Here is a 20,348-nt window from a genome sequence, read left to right as displayed (position 1 = left end):
TGTGCTAAAGGAAGAGTGGGAATTATTGCAAGCTGAAAAATACAAGGGGGCCATTCTCCGTGCAAAGGCTAGAGATGCATTGGAGGGTGAAAGATGCACTCGATATTTTCTACAGCAGGAGAAGCTGTGACAGAGATTATCATTAATTGAAGAGTTGAAGGTTGGGGAGTAGATCATTCATGAAAGTGGGGAGATTTTAGAGGCGGCTAGCAGCTTTTATCAAGAGTTATATACTAAAGAAGACATTTCCAATTTGGCGATGGAGAAGGTTACTGCTTTTATTGAAGAGGGTTTAAAGGAGGATGAGAGAAGCATGTGTGACAAAGAAGTAGGATTAGCGGAAATAAAAGTAGCAATAAGTGGAATGAAGGGGGGGAAAAGCCCAGGGTCCTATGGACTAAGTGCAGAATTTTATAAAGAATTTTTTGAGATTTTAAGTCCATTGCTCTTAAACGTTTTTAAGGAAATTAAAATTGAGGGAAGCCTGGCCCCATCTATGAGGAGAGGTATCATAAGCTTAGCTTATAAAAATAAAGGGGATAGACAGGATCTGAAGAATTGGAGGCCCATCACATTATTAAATGTGGATTATAAGATCTTGGCGAGGGTTATGGCAAATCGTTTGAAGGAGGTGTTACCGGAGGTAGTTTGGCCCTCTCAGTCCTATGGAGTCATAGGCTGGGACATCGCAAATTCTGTGGTCTCAATCCGAGATGCGATAGAGCTCATGGAAGAGAGTGGGAGGGAGGCTTATGTATATTAAAGATAGATCAAGAGAAAGCCTTTGACAGGGTCTCTCATGAGTTTTTATTGAAGGTTTTGGAAGCATTTGGTTTCAAGGAAAATTTCATTCAGTGGATAAGGATTTTTTATTCAAACATACTTAGCTGCGTTAAATGTAATGGTTTTTTATCCAAGTATTTTCCGATACAGAGATCAGTGAGACAGGGTTGTCCCCTGTCCCCATTGTTGTACACATTGGTAGCAGAACCATTAGGTTACATGATGCGAAAGAAACAAGGTGTAGTTGGAATTGTGGTCCCCAGTTCTGGGCTGGTGTCGGTGATACACCAATATGCAGATGACACAACCTTAACATTGAGAAATGGGGAGTCAGTGAGGAAAGCTATGGAGGTAGTGGAGGAATATTGCAGAGCTTCAGGAGCCAGAGTGAATTATAGTAAGTCCCAATGCCTGGTTGCAGGGAGGGGTAGGGGGGAATGGTTGGGGGAATGTCCCTTTAAGGTGGTGGAGGTTTTGGAAGTTCTGGGGGTGCATATGGGGTGCAAGTAAGACAGGGATGAAGTGGATCGATTAAATTGGGAACCGAAGGTTATGAAAATTAAAAAGATTTTGGGAAGATGGGAAAGAAGGTGGTTGAAAGTGCAAGGAAGAGCGACAGTGGTGTCTGCTCTCCTGCTATCTAAGCTATGGTACTTATTGATGGTGGAGGATATTCCTGAGTGGGCGGAAAAGTCCATCCGAGAGGCTTGTGTGAGGTTTTTATGGGAAGGGAAACCAGCCTTGGTGGCATACAATACCATCATTGAATGGAGAAATCAGGGAGGACTCAATTTTCCAGATATTGATTTGAAGAAGAAATCCTTTAGAATCAAATGGGTGAAGAGATTTCTTCAGAAGTCAAATACAAGTTTTTGGAAGAGTTGTTTTGAGCATTTTTTAAAACGAAGTGGGATAGGAGGGCAGGGGATATTGTATATGGAATACAATAACATGTTTTTGAAATCGATTAAACTTCTCCCTAGGTTTTATAAGGGGGTTGTAGAGACTTGGGCCCAATTTTTAAAGAGTGTGCAGTTTATGCCCAAGGGGGCTGAGGAATTTTTAGAACAGCCCTTATTTTTGAACAGGTGGGTCAACATCGAAGGAGAGGTTTTATTTAATCAAGCTTTTATAAAAGCTGGGATTATATCTGTGAAAGATGTATTATACGAGGTAATTCCAGGTTGGTTGCCAGAAGCAATAGTGAGGGACATGGTGTGGGAGGAGGATCAGGAGGTAGAAGGAAAAGCAATAGGAATCATGTATGAGAAGATTGTGAGGGCAATGCCACAGGATTGGATGGAAGAAATAAATGCGGAAATCTCCAAAGGAAGTAAAATGCGTCCTGCTTTTCCAAGCTTTGTACTGGAGAAAGGGGGAGGAGTTGGTCCAAATTGACAACTGTAATACTCGAGATTTCTATGAGGTATTCAGAGAATGGAGATTCAAGACACCTGCTGGTCAGGAGTTTTGGCAGAGTACATACCCACAGCTGGACTTCAACAGGATTTGGAAGGGAGTGTGGGCGAATTTTAAATGCCCAGAATGGATTGAACTGGATTTCAAATTGGCTCATAACCGGATTTTTACCATGACGGTCTTGTGCAAGATTGGACGAGTGGAGGCGGCAACTTGCCCAATGTGTGGGACACGGGATGAGACTCTGTCCCATTTACTGGTGCTATGTCCGCAGGTAAATGACTTCAAGTACTATGTTTGACAGTTGTGTGAAGCTTTTTTGCTGGGTGGAGACCGAAGAGCGAGAATGGGAATCCCGTGGGACTCAATTTTGAGATGGGGATTGCAGGAGAGTCTGCCCGAGTCCAGCGGAGCGGCAATTCATTTAATGTTCAGTTTGGCTAGATTCGTGATTGTGCAAAGAAGGAATGCTCTGTTTTTTAAGGGGAGGAGAATCAGTCTAAAAGAGTATTTTAAATATAAGCTAAAAGATCATTATAAGGCTCTGTGGATGTTTTATTCAGAAAGGAATTTAAGGACAGTATTTTACAACCAATTTTTAAAGTACAATCGATTAATATATGTTACAGGTGACAAATTAAACTTTAGGTTTTGATGTTAAAATGTGGTGGCGGAATGGCTGTGCAGAGCGTTGGAATTGATTTGTATCATACAATGTAATGATCACGATGTTGTAAATGTTCTTAATGTTCAATAAAGTATAATATATAAAAAAAAAGTTGGTAGCAATCTCGCCCCTGAGTCAGAAGGTTGTGGGTTCAAGTCCCTACTCCAGGGACTTGAGCACATAAAGCTAGGCTGAAACTCCAGTACAGTGCTAAGGGAGTGCTGCACTGTCAGAGGTGCCGACTTTAGGATGAGATGTTAAACCAAGGCCCCATCTGCTCTCTCAGGTGGATGTAAAAGATGCCATGGCACTATTTCGAAGAAAAGCAGGGGAGTTATCCCCGGTGTCCTGGCCAATATTTATCTCTCAGCCAACATAACAAAAACAGATTATCTGGTCATTATCACGTTGCTGTTTGTGGGAGCTTGCTGTGTGCAAATTGGCTGCCACATTACAACAGTGACTACGCTTCAAAAGTACTTAATTGGCTGTAAAGCGCTTTGAGACGTCCGGTGGTCATGAAAAGAGCTATATAAATGCAAGTCTTTCTTCTTTAGTGAGCCGCCTTCTTGAATCGCTACAGTCCAAATGGTGAAGTTACTCCCACGGTGCTGTTAGATGGGGAGTTGCAGGATTTTGACCCAGTGACGCTGAAGGAACGGCAAAATATTTCAGGATGGTGTGTGACTTGGAGGGGAACTTGGAGGTGATGGTGTTCCCATGCGCCTGTTGCCCTTGTCCTTCTAGTTGGTAGAGGTTGTGGGTTTGGGAGGTGCTGTTGAAGAACCCTTGGTGAGTTGCTGCAGTGAATCTTGTAGATGGTACACATTGCAGCCATGATGCGCTGGTTGTGGGTGGAGCGAATGTTTAATGTGGTGGATGGGGTGCCAATCAAGTGGGCTGCTTTGCCCTGAATGGTGTCAAGCTTCATAAGAGTTGTTGGAGCTGCACTCATCCAGGCAAGTGGAGAGTATTCCATCACACTCTGACTTGTGCCTTGTAGGTGGCAAAGAGGCTTTGGGAAGTCAGGAGGTGAGTCACTCACTGCAGAATAACCAGCCTCTGACCTGTCCTTGTAGCCACAGTATTTATGTGGCTGGTCCAGTTAAGTGTCTGGTCAAAGGTGACCCCCAGGATGTTAATGCTGTGTGTAACCAGGAGATAAAACATGTCTCCAGGTGACATCACAAAGGAAGCAGAGGTCAATCACACATCAGCCAAGAACTATGTCACAAAGCAGCCCAGGCCCCTCCCCCTCGAGGTGTCCAGGGTCACTTGGCCAGACTTTGCTCCTGGTGTGCAGTCTCACTGGGTGTGAACGCAGGCTGTAGGGTCAGTCCCAATTGTGTTATTGCCTGTGTCTCTGACCCCAGCTCCTGTCTAACGATTCCCCAGGCAGGTATTACAGTCTCCCAAAATAACAGTTACAAACTACAAGGTATCCCAAATGCCACAGCGAATGTGAATGAATAAGCTGGACAATGTCAGAAACCCCTGTTATCTGCTTTCTTTCTAAGGTGCACTCCTCCCTGTACTCCAGTGAATTGATTTTAAGATCCCCTCCCTCTCTGCCTTCAATGTCCTCCTCAATTATCTTCTCTCCCTTTGGGCGCTCCCCACTCAGCCCCTCTTTACCATTTCTCCCTCCTGCTTGTTTGCCCAAGTCTGTGCTCCCTGCCCCTGTAAGGCATATTTGTGTATGTGCAGAGCGCTGGACAAGTGTAAGTTGTCATGGTCGAGGTGGGTGGCCAGTTTGGTTCAGGGCTCTCGTGTGTTGATGCTCTACACTGTGGAGTGGCAGTTCCTGTGTTCACCCCTCCCCCTACCTCCTCATCACAGTGGAGGCCATAGTGACAAGGTGCTTACCTAGAGGAAGGGAGAAACCATCACAGGCTGAGTGACACTGGGCAGCTGTCCAACAACTCTTAGCGGCTGATTAGATTCGAGAATCTGTACCTGGAATACAATAGTGACTATGATTATACTTAATTTGAATAAATTTTGAATTGATGGTATTTGTTTGAATAAGTTACTGTAATAGCAAATTGTTCTTTTCTTTCCTTTCCCCTATTTATATAGACTAAACTCACTCAGTGTCAACTGCCAACTCCATCTCCTGCCCAGAGTGATTCCCACTGATGGTGGGTGGGGTGTGGAGGGGGGTAACCAATGGGCTAAAACATGTCTGCAGGTGACATCACAAAGGAACCAAGAGCCAATCACACAGCAGCCAGGAGCTATGTCACAAATCAGCCCAAGCCCCTCCCACTCGATATATTACAGGGTAATAGTGCCATAGCTTGTCTCCAAGCCCTGCCCCTGTCTAACAAGGCCCTAGGTAGGGAGCACAGCCTCCCAAAATTGCCCTTTATGCATCCTGCCCCCTAAACTCCTAATGTGAGGTCCCACTGTTCCATGTCCCCTGTCTCCACCTCTTGCTTCATATACCCCAAAGTCTCCCACTCTTTATATCAGGCCATGTGTTTCTCTCCTACTTTTGCAGTGAGAGCTAGTTTGAGGGATTGGTTTTGGGACAAGCAGAGTTATGACAACCTCTGCTGTGTTGTGAAACCAGTTTATTCCCTGTAACATCAACAAAACCAACTTACATTATATAGCGCCGTTAACATAGAAATACATCCCAAGGTGCTTCACAGAGACAAAATTCTCAAAGATTCTCCTTTTCACCGACAGCCCCCGGGGTACAGTATCTGTGTCCAGCCGAGCAGATCTACACCCTCCGACACGGACTCTCCACTGCTGTCCCTGTCACCACCATCTGCTCTTACTCACTTGTAAAATGTGAGTCACCAGGTGAAAACACAACTATCTACCTTTGTGGTCCCACCAAAGTGCGAGTCTCTGAGCTGGTGCATGATATGCATGAGTCCTGTGATGGTGCACACTCAGAAGGACTCATCTCCTCTGAGGAATCATCGTTGGCGACCTCCATCGACTTCTGTTGCACGAGTGAAGGCCCTGTCGGAGATAAAAGACAAGAATTAGTCCTGGCAAGGAAAGAATATTGCAAGTTATCATTATGAAGATGGTCATATTTCACTCGCAGTTGAAATCAAGTCAACATGACATGTGGGTCACTAATATTTAATTGTGTCACTAGGTAGCTGGGAACAGCCATCTCCGACGGCCAGGGACACCAAAACTCCACTGATCTCCAGCGCCTCCTCCTCTGCGCATATCAGTTGCGAGATGTTTGGAGGCCCATCTCCAGTTCTTTCCCTTTCCCTGGTGTTCTGTGCTCTCTTCTCCTGCAACGAGGGAAGGAACAGACCTATGAGTGAGTGTAATGTCATGTGTTCAGCTGATAGATGGAGTGCATTTGGTGAGGGTGAGTATCAGGGCGAGGCATGAAATTGCTTAAAGATGAGGGTGAGTGGGAGTGGTGGATGGATAGATGGAAATGTGAGGGAGTGCATAGAAAGAGAAGGATGGGTGCACCTGCAAAATAAGTGGGTGTGAGGAGTGATGTGATGGAGTAGGCTTGACAAAGCAGAGTGAGGGGTTGGGGTGATGCGCACGGCAGGATGTCAGTGAATGTGCAACTATACTTACCTTTCCTGACCTGGTTAGGTCATTAAACCACCAGAGTGTGGCACTACGCTCCTGCTGCTCTCCCCCTGGTCAACCGCCAACAATGCCTTCTTTGTTTCTGCAAAAGTTTTCTCCTCCCATTACTGGGGAATAGTATGTCCTTCTGGCTCCTCACAGCCCCCAGCAGCACATCAAGGGAGGCATCAGTGAACCGGGCGCAGCCTTTAGAACGTCTCAACTCCATTCTGGAACTTCCTCTTCTCTCCTCCAAATTGCATGTTTGGATTGGCCCTTTAAATACTGTATACAAAGCAAAATACAGCGGATGCTGGAAATCTGAAATTAAAAACAGAAAATGCTGGAAACACTAAGCAGGCCCTCAGTTCTGACGGAAGGCCATTGACCTGAAACGTTAACTCTGTTTCTCTCTTCACAGATGCTGCCTGACCTGCTGAGTGTTTTCAGCATTTTCTGTTTTTACTTTAAATACCGGAGTTGAGATTGCATTTTGCGAGTCCTCATCACGCATAGGAGAATTAAAAGATAGAATTAAAAGGCACTGGTTTTAGACCAGAATGAAGTACAACGGATCAACAGTTTGTGATAAGACAGATTCTGGAGAAATTTATAGAACACAACATCCATTGTTACAACTTCATAAATTCTAGGAAGGCTGTTTACAATGTATGCTTGAAGATGTTTGTCATGTCTTGAGAATGTGTGGTATGCATGAGAAACCTGTCAGACTGATAATTAACATGTATAAGTCCCTGAGTGCTGTTAGAGTGCATAGGAAACAGGTTGGTTTAGATCAGCAGTTGGGGTGAGACAAGGATACATGCTGCTGCCTGATTTATTTAACCTAGTACTGGAAGAGGTACAATGAATCTTGCACTAAAAGATGATATGGGAAGTGTGTCCTTATGTGGCAAGATTTGAAACAATCTCACATTTGCTGATGGTATTGATCTTATAGCAACATCTGAAATAGATTTGCAGAGTGTGGTGAAATAAGTCTTATAAGTATATACCTTATTCTACCTGTGTATAGTTTCCTATTGTAATCTATTGTAACCCTGCTGTTTTCTTGGTTGGCCAGGAATGCTGATGTACTGTATACCACTCTGCTGTGCCATTGATTGTCCTGATACTGTTACTTCGCCCCTGGCTCCGCCTCCTAGTAGTTCTGAGAAGCTGGTCAGTAGGCTAACATGTGTGTTCTGTTCTGTCCAGTTCTAAGCTAATAAAAGCCAACTGTTTAAGTTATAACTACCAGTCTCTAGTTATTTAAGGTATAGCACAGAGACTAACTGATAAGGTGTATGTGGAAATTAGAAAATTTGGGTTGGGAACATAGGAACATAGGGTTACACATTAACAAAAAGACCAAGGTTACGTCATCTGGGAAGCATCAGGAAGTTGTACACTTTCCAGTTGGAGGGGATGCTGTTGAACAGGTGAAAGGTGTGTTTACCTTGATGGGTTAGTGGCAGAGAATGGGAGTTGTGAAGATGACATCAAAAGAAGGATCGGACTTACTCCTGCTGCTTTTGGAAGATTAAGAAAGACTTGCATTTATATAGCGCCTTTCACAACCTCAGGATGTCTCAAAGCGCTTTACAGCCAATGAAGTACTTTTTGGAGCGTATTCAATGTTGTAATGTAGGAAACGCGGCAGGCAATTTGATCACAGGAAGCTCCCACAAACAGCAATGTGATAATGACCAGATAATCTGTTTTTGTTATGTTGGTTGAGAGATAAATATTGGCCAGGACACGAGGGATAACTCCCCTACTCTTCTTCAAAATAGTGCCATGGGATCTTTTACGTCCACCTGAGAGAGCAGACGGGGCCTTGGTTTAAAGTCTCATCCAAAAGACGTGACCTCCAACAGTGCAGTACTCCCTTGGTACTGTACTGGAGTGTCAGCCTGGATTTCTGTGCTCAAGTCCCTGGAGTGGGGTTTCGAGCCCACAACCTTCTGACTCAGAGGCAAGGGTGCTACCCACTGAGCCACGGCTCACACTAAGCAGGGTGTGAAAGGCTAAATATATTGTGGTGAAAATGAAGGCAAAAGTTTATGGAGCAATGGTTATCCCCATATTATTATACAGATCGGAATGTTGGAACACGAGAAAAGTTGGCGAGCAATAGATAATAACAGCAGGGATGATCTGGTTGAGAGGAATAATGGGAGTGGCCTGGGTGTAAAGAATCAAGAATGATTTAATAAGAACATGGCTTGGACAAGAAACAACATTTATATATAGAAGATCCAAGAAAGACGACTGCGATGGTTTGGACATGTTTCAAGAATGGAAACAGATAGAATGCCTTTCATGGCCCTGTGTACAGAGGGACATGGAACAAGAAGCTGAGGGAGACCAAGGGAGCGCTGGATAGACAATGTCAAGAGTGACTTGGCACAAAAAGGGATACAGATGACTGAAGCGATCAAGCTAGTTCAGAACCGACAACAGTGCAGTGAATTCATTGGGCTCCATCGTCGCTGCTGTGCTGGTGGATGGGATGTTAGTAGTAAGCAGCATAGGACCCAGAACAGATAGATCCCTGTTAGACTCCACTGGTCACTGTCCCTAAGGAGAAGACTTGTCCATTTTTCACTATCTTCTATTTTCTGTTGTAGGTTTCAATCCATTCAGATTGCCGTTTGCTCCATCTAAAACCAAAGCAATCATTCCTCATGTATTTTAATGCTTTTTTAGGTAAAGATTACATTTCAAGAAGCCAATCATTACAAATAAACAGATTACAAATTGAAACAGGACAATGGCAAACATTTAACAACTGACAGGCAAGGTATAAACAATCAAAACTTTTTTTTAGCAAGATCATACACTGGTTTTCACATTGATAGAGGAGATGATTATATACATAACACTGCATTTACAGGAGGTCACACTGATGCTATCCTGATACGTGTTTGCGCAGATGTTTAACCTGCTGCAAGACCAGGAGGGACCAGATGGGCACTCATGGGCGACCCTACCTTGCCAAAGGGTGTATTTTGGTTGGGCCACTCTTCCTGTATAGGGTGGGGGTCAATAGTTGTGAGCATTCGCTGGTATCAACTTGCCCCTCCCTCTGCACAGGTGTGTTGTGGGGTTTGTGAGACAAGACTCCAGAAAGGGAGTCCAAACTGCTTGGCACTTTCCCAGTTCTAGCCGAGGGTGCTTTATCTACGGTAGCATTGGGAACGGTTGGGTATCACCATTGCAGGGAGGGGGAGTGCATCTTCTTGCTGCCAGCACTGCAAGCTGTCTTTGTCTTTGTTCGTAACCTTGGTGTCCTATATGATGCTGAGCTGAGCTTCCTACCCCATATCCATTCCATTACCAAAACCACCTCCGTAATATCGCCTGCCTCCGCCCCTGCCTCAGCTCATCTGCTGCTGAAACCCTCACCCATGCCTTTGTTAGCTCCAGACTTGACTATTCCAAAGCTCTCCTGGTTGTTCTCCCATTTTCCACCCTCGTAAGGTTGAGATCATCCAAATCTCTGCTGCCTGTATCCTGACTCACACCAAGTCCCATTTACCCATCACCCCGTACTCGCTGACCTACATTGGCTCCCAATCTGGCGACACTTCGAATTAAAAATTCTCACCCTTGTGTTCAAATTCCTCCATGGCCTCGCCCCTGCCAACACTGTGACCTCCTCTGGCCCTACAACCAATGTTCCCGCTAAGCTACAAGTACGCGTGACCGCACAGTAATGGGAATGGTCCTGCACAGGCTGCTCACCGGCTTCTCCATTGTAAATACCGCGCATGCACGGAAATTTAAAGGGACCACGCACTAAAAGAAACAGGCCGTGCATAACAAAGCGCAGCTTACAGGGAACATTGCCTACAGCCCTTTGCGATCCCGGTATTCCTCCAATTCTGGCCTCTTGCACAGCCTCGATTTTAATCGCTCTTCCATTGGCGGGCATGAATTCAGCTGCCTAGGCCCTAAGCTCTGGAATTCCCTCCCTAAACCCCTCCGTCTCTCTACCTCTCTCTCCTCCTTTAAGTCACTCCTTAAAACCTACCTCTTTGACCAACCTTTAGTCACCTGTCCTAATAAATCCAATGTGGAAATAAGGAGACATTTCTTTACTCAGAAAGTGGTTAGAATGTGGAATTCACTACCACAGAAAATGGTTGAGGAAAATAGCTTAGATGCTTTCAAAAGGAAACTAGATGAATACATGAGAGAAAAAGAAATAGATAGATATGCTGAAAGGCTGAGATGAGGTAGATAAAATGGGAGGAGACTCATGTAGACTATAAACATCAACACAGATGGGCTGAATGGCATGTTTCTGTGCTGTATATTCTAAGTAATTCTATATAATATCATCGAAATTTACAGCACAGAGGGAGGCCATTTGGGCCATTGTGTCTGTGCCGGCCAAAAAAGAGTTATTCAACCTAATCCCACTTTCCAGCTCTTGGTCTGTAGCCCTGTAGGTTACGGCACTTCAAGCGCATATCCAAGTACTTTTTAAATGCAATGAGGGTTTCTGCCTCTACCACCCTTTCAAGCAGTGAGTTCCAGACCCCCAGCACCCTTTGGGTGAAAGAAATTCCCCTCAACTCCCCTCTAATCCTTCTACCAATTACTTTAAACCTATGTCCCTTGGTTATTGACCTCTCTGCTAAGGGAAATAGGTCCTTCTTATCCACTCTATCTAGGCCCCTCATAATTTTATACACCTCAATTAAATCCCCCCTCAGCCTCCTCTGTTCCAAAGAAAACAAACCCCAACCTATCCAGTCTTTCCTCATAGATAAAATTCTCCAGTCTTAGCAACATCCTTGTAAATCTCCTCTGTACCCTCTCTGGTGCAATCACATCTTTCCTGTAATGTAGTGACCAGAACTGTACGCAGTACTCTAGCTGTAGCCTAACTTGTGTTCTATACAGTTCAAGTATAACTTCCCTGCTCTTATATTCTATGCCTTGGCTAATAAAGGAAAGTATCCCGTATGCCTTCTTAACCACCTTATCTACCTGTCCTGCTATCTTCAGGGATCAGTGGACATGCACTCCAAGGTCCCTCTGTTCCTCTACACTTCTCAGTATCCTACCATTTATTGTGTAATCCCTTGCCTTGTAAGCCGTCCACAAATGCATTTCCTCATACTTCTCTGGATTGAATTCCATTTGCCACTTTACTGCCCACCTGAACATTCCGTTGATATCTTCCTGCAGTCTACAGCTTTCTTCCTCACTATTAACCACATGGCCAATTTTTGTATCATTCTTAATCATGCCCCCTACATTGAAGTCTAAATCACTGATATATACCATTGATTTATATGGCTCAGTGTCAAATTTTGCCTAATAATCACCTGTGAAGCGCCTTATGACGTTTTACTTCATTAAAGATGCTATATAAATGCAGGTATTTTAAAAAGGTGTTTATGGGATGTGGGCGTCGCTGGCAAGGCCAGCATTTATTGCCCATCCCTAATTGCCCTTCAGAAGGTGGTGGTGAGCCACCTTCTTGAACCGCTGCAGTCCGTGTGGTGAAGGTACTCCCACAGTGCTGTTCGGTAGGGAGTTCCAGGATTTTGACCCAGCGACGATGAAGGATCGGCAATATACTTCTAAGTCAGGATGGTGTGTGACTTGGAGGGGAACTTGGAGGTGGTGGTGTTCCCATGCGCCTGCTGCCCTTGTTCTTCTAGGTGGAAGAGGTCGCGGGTTTGGGAGGTGCTGCTGAAGAAGCCTTGGCGAGTTGCTGCAGTGCACCTTGTAGATGGTACACACTGCAGCCACGGTACGCCGGTGGTGGAGGGTGTGAATGTTTAAGGTGATGGATGGGTTGCCAATCAAGTGGGCTGCTTTGTCTTGGATGGTGTTGAGCTTTTTGAGTGTTGTTGGAGCCGCACTCATCCAGGCAAGTGGAGAGTATTCCATCATATTACTTGCTTGTGCCTTATAGATGGTGGAAAGGCTTTGGAGAGTCAGGAGGTGAGACAATCACCACAGAATACCTAGCATCTGACCTGCTCTTGTTGCCACAGTATTTATGTGGCTGGTCCAGTTAAGTTTCTGGTCAATGGTGACCCCTAGGATGTTGATAGTGGGGGATTCGGCGATGGTAATGTGGTTGAATGTCAAGGGGAGGTGGTTGCTGGAGATAGTCATTGCCTGGCACTTCTGTGGCATGAATGTTATCTGCCACTTATCAGCCCAAGCCTGAACGTCGTCCAGGTCTTGTTGCATGCGGGCATGGACTGCTTCATTATCTGAGGAGTTATGAATGGCGCTGAACACTGTGCAGTCATCAGCGAACATCCCCATTTCTGACCTTATGTTGGAGGGAAGGTCATTGATGAAGCAGCTGAAGATGGTTGGGCCTAGGACACTGCCCTGAGGAACTCCTGCAGCGATGTCCTTGGGCTGTGATGATTGATTTTCAACCACCACAACCATGTTCCTTTGTGCTAGGTATGACTCCAGCCAATGGAGCGTTTTCCCCCCGATTCCCATTGACTTCAGTTTTACGAGGGCTCCTTGATGCCACACTTGGTCAAATACTGCCTTGATGTCAAGGGCAGTCGCTCTTACCTCACCTCTGGAATTCAGCTCCTTTGTCCATGTTTGGACCAAGGCTGTAATGAGGTCGGGAGCTGAGTGGTCTTGACGGAACCCAAACTGGGCATCAGTGAGCAGGTTTTTGGTGAATAAGTGCCGCTTGATAGCACTGTCGATGTCATCTTCCATCACTTAGCTGATAATTGAGAGTAGACTGATGGGGCAGTAATTGGCCGGGTTGGATTTGTCCTGCTTTTTGTCGACAGGACATACCTGGACAGTTTTCCACATTGTCGGATAGATGCCAGTGTTGTAGCTGTACTGGAACAGCTTGGCTAGAGATGCGGCTAGTTCTGGAGCACAAGTCTTCAGCACGATAGCCGGGATGTTGTCGGGGCCCATAGCCTTTGCTGTATCCAGTGCGCTCAGCCATTTTTTGATATCACGTGAAGTGAATCGAATTGGCTGAAGACTGGCTTCTGTGATGGTGGGGACCTCAGGAGGAGGCCGACATGCATCATCCACTAGGCCCTTCTGGCTGAAGATGGTTGCAAATGCTTCAGCTTTGTCTTTTGCACTCATGTGCTGGGCTCCACCATCATTGGGGATGGGGATATTCATGGAGCCTCCTGCTCCCGTTAGTTATTTAATGGTCCACCACCATTCATGACTGGATGTGGCAGGACTGCAGAGCTTTGATCTGATCTGTTGGTTTTGGGATTGCTTAGCCCTGTCTATAGCATGTTGCTTCTGCTTTTTAGCATGCATGTAGTCCTGTGTTGCAGCTTCCCCAGGTTGTCACTCATTTTTAGGTACGCCTGGTGCTGCTCCCGGCATGCTCTTCTACACTCCTTATTGAACCAGGGTTAGCTGGTAATGGTAGAGTGAGGGATATGCCGGGCCATGAGGTTACAGATTGTGGTGGAATACAATTCTGCTGCTGCTGATGGCCCACAGTGCGTCATGGATGCCCAGTTTTGAGCAGCTAGATCTGTTCTGAATCTATCCCATTTAGCACGGTGGTAGTGCCACACAACACGATGGAGGGTGTCCTTAGTGACTTCGTCTCCACAATGACTGTGCGGTGGTCACTGCTACCAATACTGTCATGGACAGATGCATCTGTGACAGGTAGATTGGTGTGGACGAGATCAAGTAGGTTTTTCCCTTGCGTTGGTTCTCTCATCACCTGTCGCAGGCCCAGACTGGCATTTATGTCCTTCAGGACTCAGCCAGTTCGGTCAGTAGTGGTGCTACCGAGCCACTCTTGGTGATGGACATTGAAGTCCCCTACCCAGAGTGCATTCTGTGCCCTTGCTACTCTCAGTCCTTCTTCCAAGTGGTGTTCAACATGGAGGAGTTCTGATTCATCAGTTGAGGGAGGGCGGTAGGTGGTAAATAGGTGGATCCCACACATCTGGAGATCGGAAGTGGGTCTCGGCGTGGCCTTTTTCGGTGAACATTGATAGCATCTTACAAATTTAAATTTAATATTGGACTACTGGACTACAATTCTCTAATTTCTGTCTCACTCATTCTTTGGAGCTGCCCTCCAGTCTTGTACTTTAATGCCAGGTGTGGATATTAATAACAAAAGCAAAATTCTGCAGATGCTGGAAATCCGAAATAAAAACAGAAACTGCTGGAAATACTCAGCAGGTCAGCCGGCATATGTGGAGAAAAAAACAGAGTTAACGTTTCAGGTCGATGACTTTTCATCAGAACTGGAAGAAGTTAGAGATTTAACAGTTTATAAGCAAGTACAGAACCAGGGAAAAAAAGAAAAGAACAACGGGAAGGCTTGTGATAGGGTGGAGGGCAGAAGTGATTCAATGGCAAAAGGGATGATGGTGCAAGGCAAAAGGGGGTGGTAATGGGACAAGAAAAGAAACAAAAGATGGGTCTAGAGGAGAAGTAAATGGTTACAGCAGAATAGCAGAAGGGGAGGAAAGCATGGCAAATCAGGCAAAGAGGAGAAGGCTCCCTTGGCCTGGGAATGTGGTGGAGGAAGGCATGTAGACTCCAGCCATGTACCGATAGCCACCCCAAGCACCGGGCCACACAGTCTGTGAGAATGGAATAGAGTGCTTACAGGAACAAGGTGGGAGGAAGTATAATCAAGGTAGGAGTTGGTGGGCTTGTAATAGACATTGGTGAACAGCCTATTCCCAGAAATGGAGATAGAGAAGTTGAAGAAGGGAAGGGAAGAGTCAGAGATGGACCATGTGAAGGTGAGGGAGGGGTGGAAATTTGCAGCAAAGTTGATGACATTTTCCAATATGGGGCAAGAGCAGGAAGTGGCACCAATACATTCATCAATGTACCGGAAAAGAGGTTGGTGGTGTTGGTGAGGGGGGGGCGATAGTGAATAGGACTGGAACAAAGAGTGTTCCAAGTACCCCATGAAAAGGCAGGCACAGCTAGGACTGTATGGGTTCCCATAGCGACACCATTTATTTGGAGGAAGTGAGTAGAGTTAAAGGAGAAGCTGTTCAATGCCAGGTGGAGGAGGGTGGTGATGGATGGGGACAGGTTGAGTCGGCATTGAAGGGAGAAGAGGAGGGCCTGCAGGCCATCCTGGTGGGGAACGGAGGTGTGGAGGGACTGGATGTCCATGGTGAAAAGGAGACGATTAGGGCCAGGAAGATGGAAACTGTTAAAGTGACGGAGGGTGTCGGAAGAGTCACGGATGTGGGTCGGAAGAGACTGGACCAGGGGAGAAATAATAGTCAAGCTAGGAAAAAGTATGTTCTGTGGGGCAAGAACAGACTGAAACGATGGATCTACCAGGGCAGTCCTGTTTGTGAATCTTGGGAAGGAGGTAGAAGTGGGCTGTGTGGGGTTGGGGAACTAAAAGGTTGGAGGCCATGGGGGCAAGATCCCAAGAGAAGATGAGGTCAATGACGGTTTGAGAAATGATAGTTTGACGTTTGGTGGTGGGGCTCATGATCCGAGAGAGGAGGAGATGTCAGAGAATTAGCATTCAGCCTTCGCAAGGTAGAGGTCTTTACGCCAAACAACAAAATTAATATTAATAACTGAGACTTGCAAATTACAAATATGGTTTAAGTGCTCAAATATTTTATTGAAGTTTATATTTCTTCCAACATAAGCCAACAGAGCAATAAGCTAATATTAATCTTTAGTCAACACTCTGTAAAAATGGCACGACTGTGCCAAGATCCCAGGTTAGAAGATACCAATGGAGTATATTGTTCAATGAATGATGCAAAGAAACTATTTCAGGACATCGCTCATGATGGTCTTGGAAGAAAAGCAATTTGTTTTTCACATAAGCTTTTTCTTTCTTTAAAGAATTTGCACGATTGTGATTGTTAAAAAGCAATAAATAATTAATCAAGATAAAGATATTAATATTGTGGCTACTTGGGTGTGAAGTACCAGAGGACTGACCATAGCTGCTGTGGAACTTTAAACTGGCATGAGTTGAGGAGAGGCGAGGAGAAGGTAACAGGTGTCCTGTGCTTTTTTCTTCAGTTAAATATTTTCAAAGCGGAATTCCTCTGGTTGAACAAATGGCTGTTCACTAAGCAGCCAGTCTCAAATGGACTGTCTTTCTGCACATCTGCAGCAGGGGGTGAAGTAATTGGAGGGTGGGTCAGTCATGGCCCGGTGACAAGGGCATAGGTAAAAGCCTGTGAGAAGCTTACGCTGGAATAGGGAGACGGAGAATGGAAACGTTGTCATGCTGAGTGGTACATGGGCAGCGACGGCTGGAGGGGGAGGGGAGAGCAACCAAAAAGTCGTCAAGCATGTTTAAAATAAAGCAAAAAATAAATAGAATTAAAAACAAAAGAAAAATGAGTTTGCACAATCTCAGTTACTTGATCTGGTCTTGTACACTGAAAGCGTCTCCTCAAACTGATTTAGCTGCCGATTAGAGGAGCTTTTTTCAGATGAACTTTAATGGAATTCAGTGGGAGTCTTTGTATGTTTAAAAAGGTTGACAAGTAACTTGACCTTTTCGACAACCTATATTTAGGCAAAAAGATATCACATGGATAAAAATGTGCAGAAAGTAGTTGACTTTGTAAAACAATAGATGGATAAGGTGCAGGACAGGAACATTCAGTTTTACAAAGTCGCTATTATTAGCTGAATGTTAAGTATCATACACCCACTGGCAAACTTCCAAAGGCGTGCACTATCCAGCTGCTCAACTGAGGCACTCCCTGCCTATTTTGTAATACACCAAAATAGATCTGTTGGGTTTGAGGGGACTGAAAGCAAACATATTGCTCAAAGGGCAGAATAGCTAATGATGGTCACAATGGAGTGGTGTATTGTCCAGTGGCGGTGAGCCCATAAATAACAAAATTCCCAAAGTTCGAAAACTTTCCACTAGTAAGTCCCCGCCAATGCCTCAGTCGTTGCATAGGCTGTGCTGCACAGACTGGAAGGTCCCAGATTTGTTTCTGGTCTATGCTAAGCTGGCTGATCTCCAATGGGGCATGATGCATAAGTTGGCTTCAGCGTACTCGGGACACTAGGCCAATCATAGCCGGTGACTTCTGCTGGAAGTACACTTGTGCAGACACTTACTGCCTGTTACACCTACTGCTCTAGTTCACATGTAAAGAATGGCCACTTGGGTGAGGTACAAGAGGTCTGTCAGTGTTGCAGAACATAAGAACACAGAAACATAGGAACAGGAGTAGGCCATTCAGCCCCACGAGCCTGTTCCACCATTCAATTAGATCGTCGCTGATCTGTATCTAAACTCCATCTACCCACCTTGGTTCTGTAACCCTTAACACCCTTATCTAACAAAAATTTATCAATTGACTGAGCCTCAGCAACTTTTTGGGGGAGAGATTTGCAGATTTCAACTACCCTTTGTGTGAAAAAGTGCTTCCTGACATCACCCCTGAACGGCCTGGCTCTAATTTTAAAGTTGTGCCCCCTTGTTCTGGACTTCCCCACCAGAGGAAATAGTTTCTCTCTATCTACCCTGTCAAATCCTTTAATCAACTTAAACACCTCAATTAGATCTCCCCTTAATCTTCTATACTCAAGAGTATAGAACAGTACCCTGGCTTGAACTATTGCTTTGAGGAAAGGAGAAAATTGGAAACTAAATGAATAAGCTTCAGTTAGCTCTCTGTCCTGCTATTACAGCATAAATGGTATTGGAATGTTCACTGGTGCATAGACAGTGGTGTAACTATTCAGTATTGAGCTTATTCTGGGAAACATGCTAGTTTTCTCAGCCAACTGAAAGGCTGAACTTTAATAATTATTTGTAACTTACTTCAATTAAAAGGTGCCAAGAACTGGATTCAAGTTAACCATTTTAATGTATTACCATTCCTTGACAGCCTGATTTTCTTTTTAATGCATTTGAACGTACACAATGTAGTCAGAGAATATCAGAAACAAATGAGGAATGTTTCTGGGTTACCTATGTATAACAAAATTGCAATTATTTTTTATAAAGAGTGCACTTAAATTACACAGTGTGCAGAGGTAATCTTCCATCAATGCATTCTCATAATTGGGTTTGTTTTGGGAAAATGTCATTGACTGATTCAAGTGTATGGCTTTCTTCCATACAGCTTGCCATAGCATATGACAACAGTACAAGAAAATGGGAATGTGGGTTACTCATACTGAATGTTTGCCCTGATTCTACTGTCACAGGCCCTCCAAAGACTCAGTGTGAAGATGAGAAGAATTTATTTTATGCAGCGAGTTGTTATGCTCTGGAATGCACTACTTGAAAGGGTGGTGGAAGCAGATTCAATAGTAACTTTCAGAAGTGGATATATACTTGAAAAGGAAAAATTTTGCAGTTACGGGGAAAGAGCAGGAGAGTGGGACTAATTGGTAGCTCTTTCACAGAAGGGCCGAATGGCCTCCTTCTGTGCTGTAAGATTCTTGGCTGCTACCATCAGAAGGAAGAAATTAGATTTTATTCATAGAATTATAGAATGTTAGGAGACAGAGACAGGTCCTTTGGCCCATCAAGTCTGTACTGTGTTTTTTGCCACATGAGCCAACTATCTAATCCCACTTTTCTGGTTGCTTTTCATACTTCTAGTATTCGTCTTTTTCAAGCAACTAAATCTCTTTTTGTGACAGGTTCTGCAGTCATATAACTATATAAAAATAGATAGGAGTAGGACTAATAAGGCAGGGTCAATCTTATAATGGTTGACTAGTGCCAATTCATCAGACATTTAATCTGGTTTGATGTGTTAATTGAGCCAGGAAGATGTAGTTTTGGAGTCCAAGACACAATTAAGCAATCAAGATAGAGTAAGCCAAATCTACATTTTCTGACTGCATTGAACTCACAGTGTGCTTCAGGCAAATCGAAGCCAAAATAGACCAGGACTCTTGGCGGGAGGACTCAGAGACTGAGCCACAAGAAAGGGGATGTGAGATCGGGCTCTCCTGGGAACTGTGTCAAAATGTTGCATTGGAGTGCGTAAGAAACTTGTGGTGTGAAAGACACTTTAAGAAGCAGAGTGTAGCCTCAAAAGGTTGGGTGGTTTAGTGCAGTCATTGTGTAAGAATTGTTTTGTGCTGTATGTGCTTTATTTACCAAATTCGTTATAAATAGAAGCTCCAATTTTAACCTCCCCACACCCGACGAGAATGGGGCATGTGAGGGGGTTAAAATCAGGGAAGTGTGGTACTCACCTCGTCCACGCTGCACCCTCGCTCCGCTCTACTTTCTCAGGTGAGATTTGGCCAGCGTAGGGGGCCTTCACTCCTTGCAGGTGAGGGCCTCATTAACGTGCAAAAGTGACGCTCCGATGACAGTAATCAGACCATGACTTGGTTTTAACCCCGGCGTCATGGCCCTTGCGCATTGCCGAATGCACCCAGTGAATCTGCCGTGAAGTGGATCCAGGCCCAGAGCGGCCTGGTTAAAGTGAACTTTAACATTTAAAAAAATCTTTCCTTTTGGGGCCAGGAGGAGCTGGAGTTGTAACTTGAAATGGACTCGAGAGTGGGATGTCCAGAGATCGGGCTCCCCTTCACAGCCCTAACTTCTTCTGGCCTGGAGGAGAGTTGGGCTGCCTGATATTGCGTCGGTCCAGAGCTGACGAACTGCCCCACGGCACTCAATCTCTGGCCACAGTCCACCATCCTGATGCTATTGAAGCCCGGTCCTCAGAATTGCCAGGCCTTCCATCGGGGGTGGTGGGGGGAGGGAAATCTACCCTCCACCCTGGTCCCCAGTGTCATCGCTGAGCACATCCAAGGTGAGGTATAGTGTAACCACTGTAGTGTAAAATTAGAGTAAGTAACTGTAATTAAATCCAGACAGCTTCAGTTTAAATAATCTCTGCCTTTAAATAGTGTTTCCTTGTGTAATCTGTCAAAAGTAAAAGCTGTTAACCTG

Source organism: Somniosus microcephalus, chromosome 3 (genome assembly GCF_052327205.1).
Source record: "Somniosus microcephalus isolate GS21.2 chromosome 3, FLI_Smic_1.0, whole genome shotgun sequence".
Taxonomy (NCBI): domain Eukaryota; kingdom Metazoa; phylum Chordata; class Chondrichthyes; order Squaliformes; family Somniosidae; genus Somniosus; species Somniosus microcephalus.
This window is presented reverse-complemented; position numbering follows the sequence as displayed.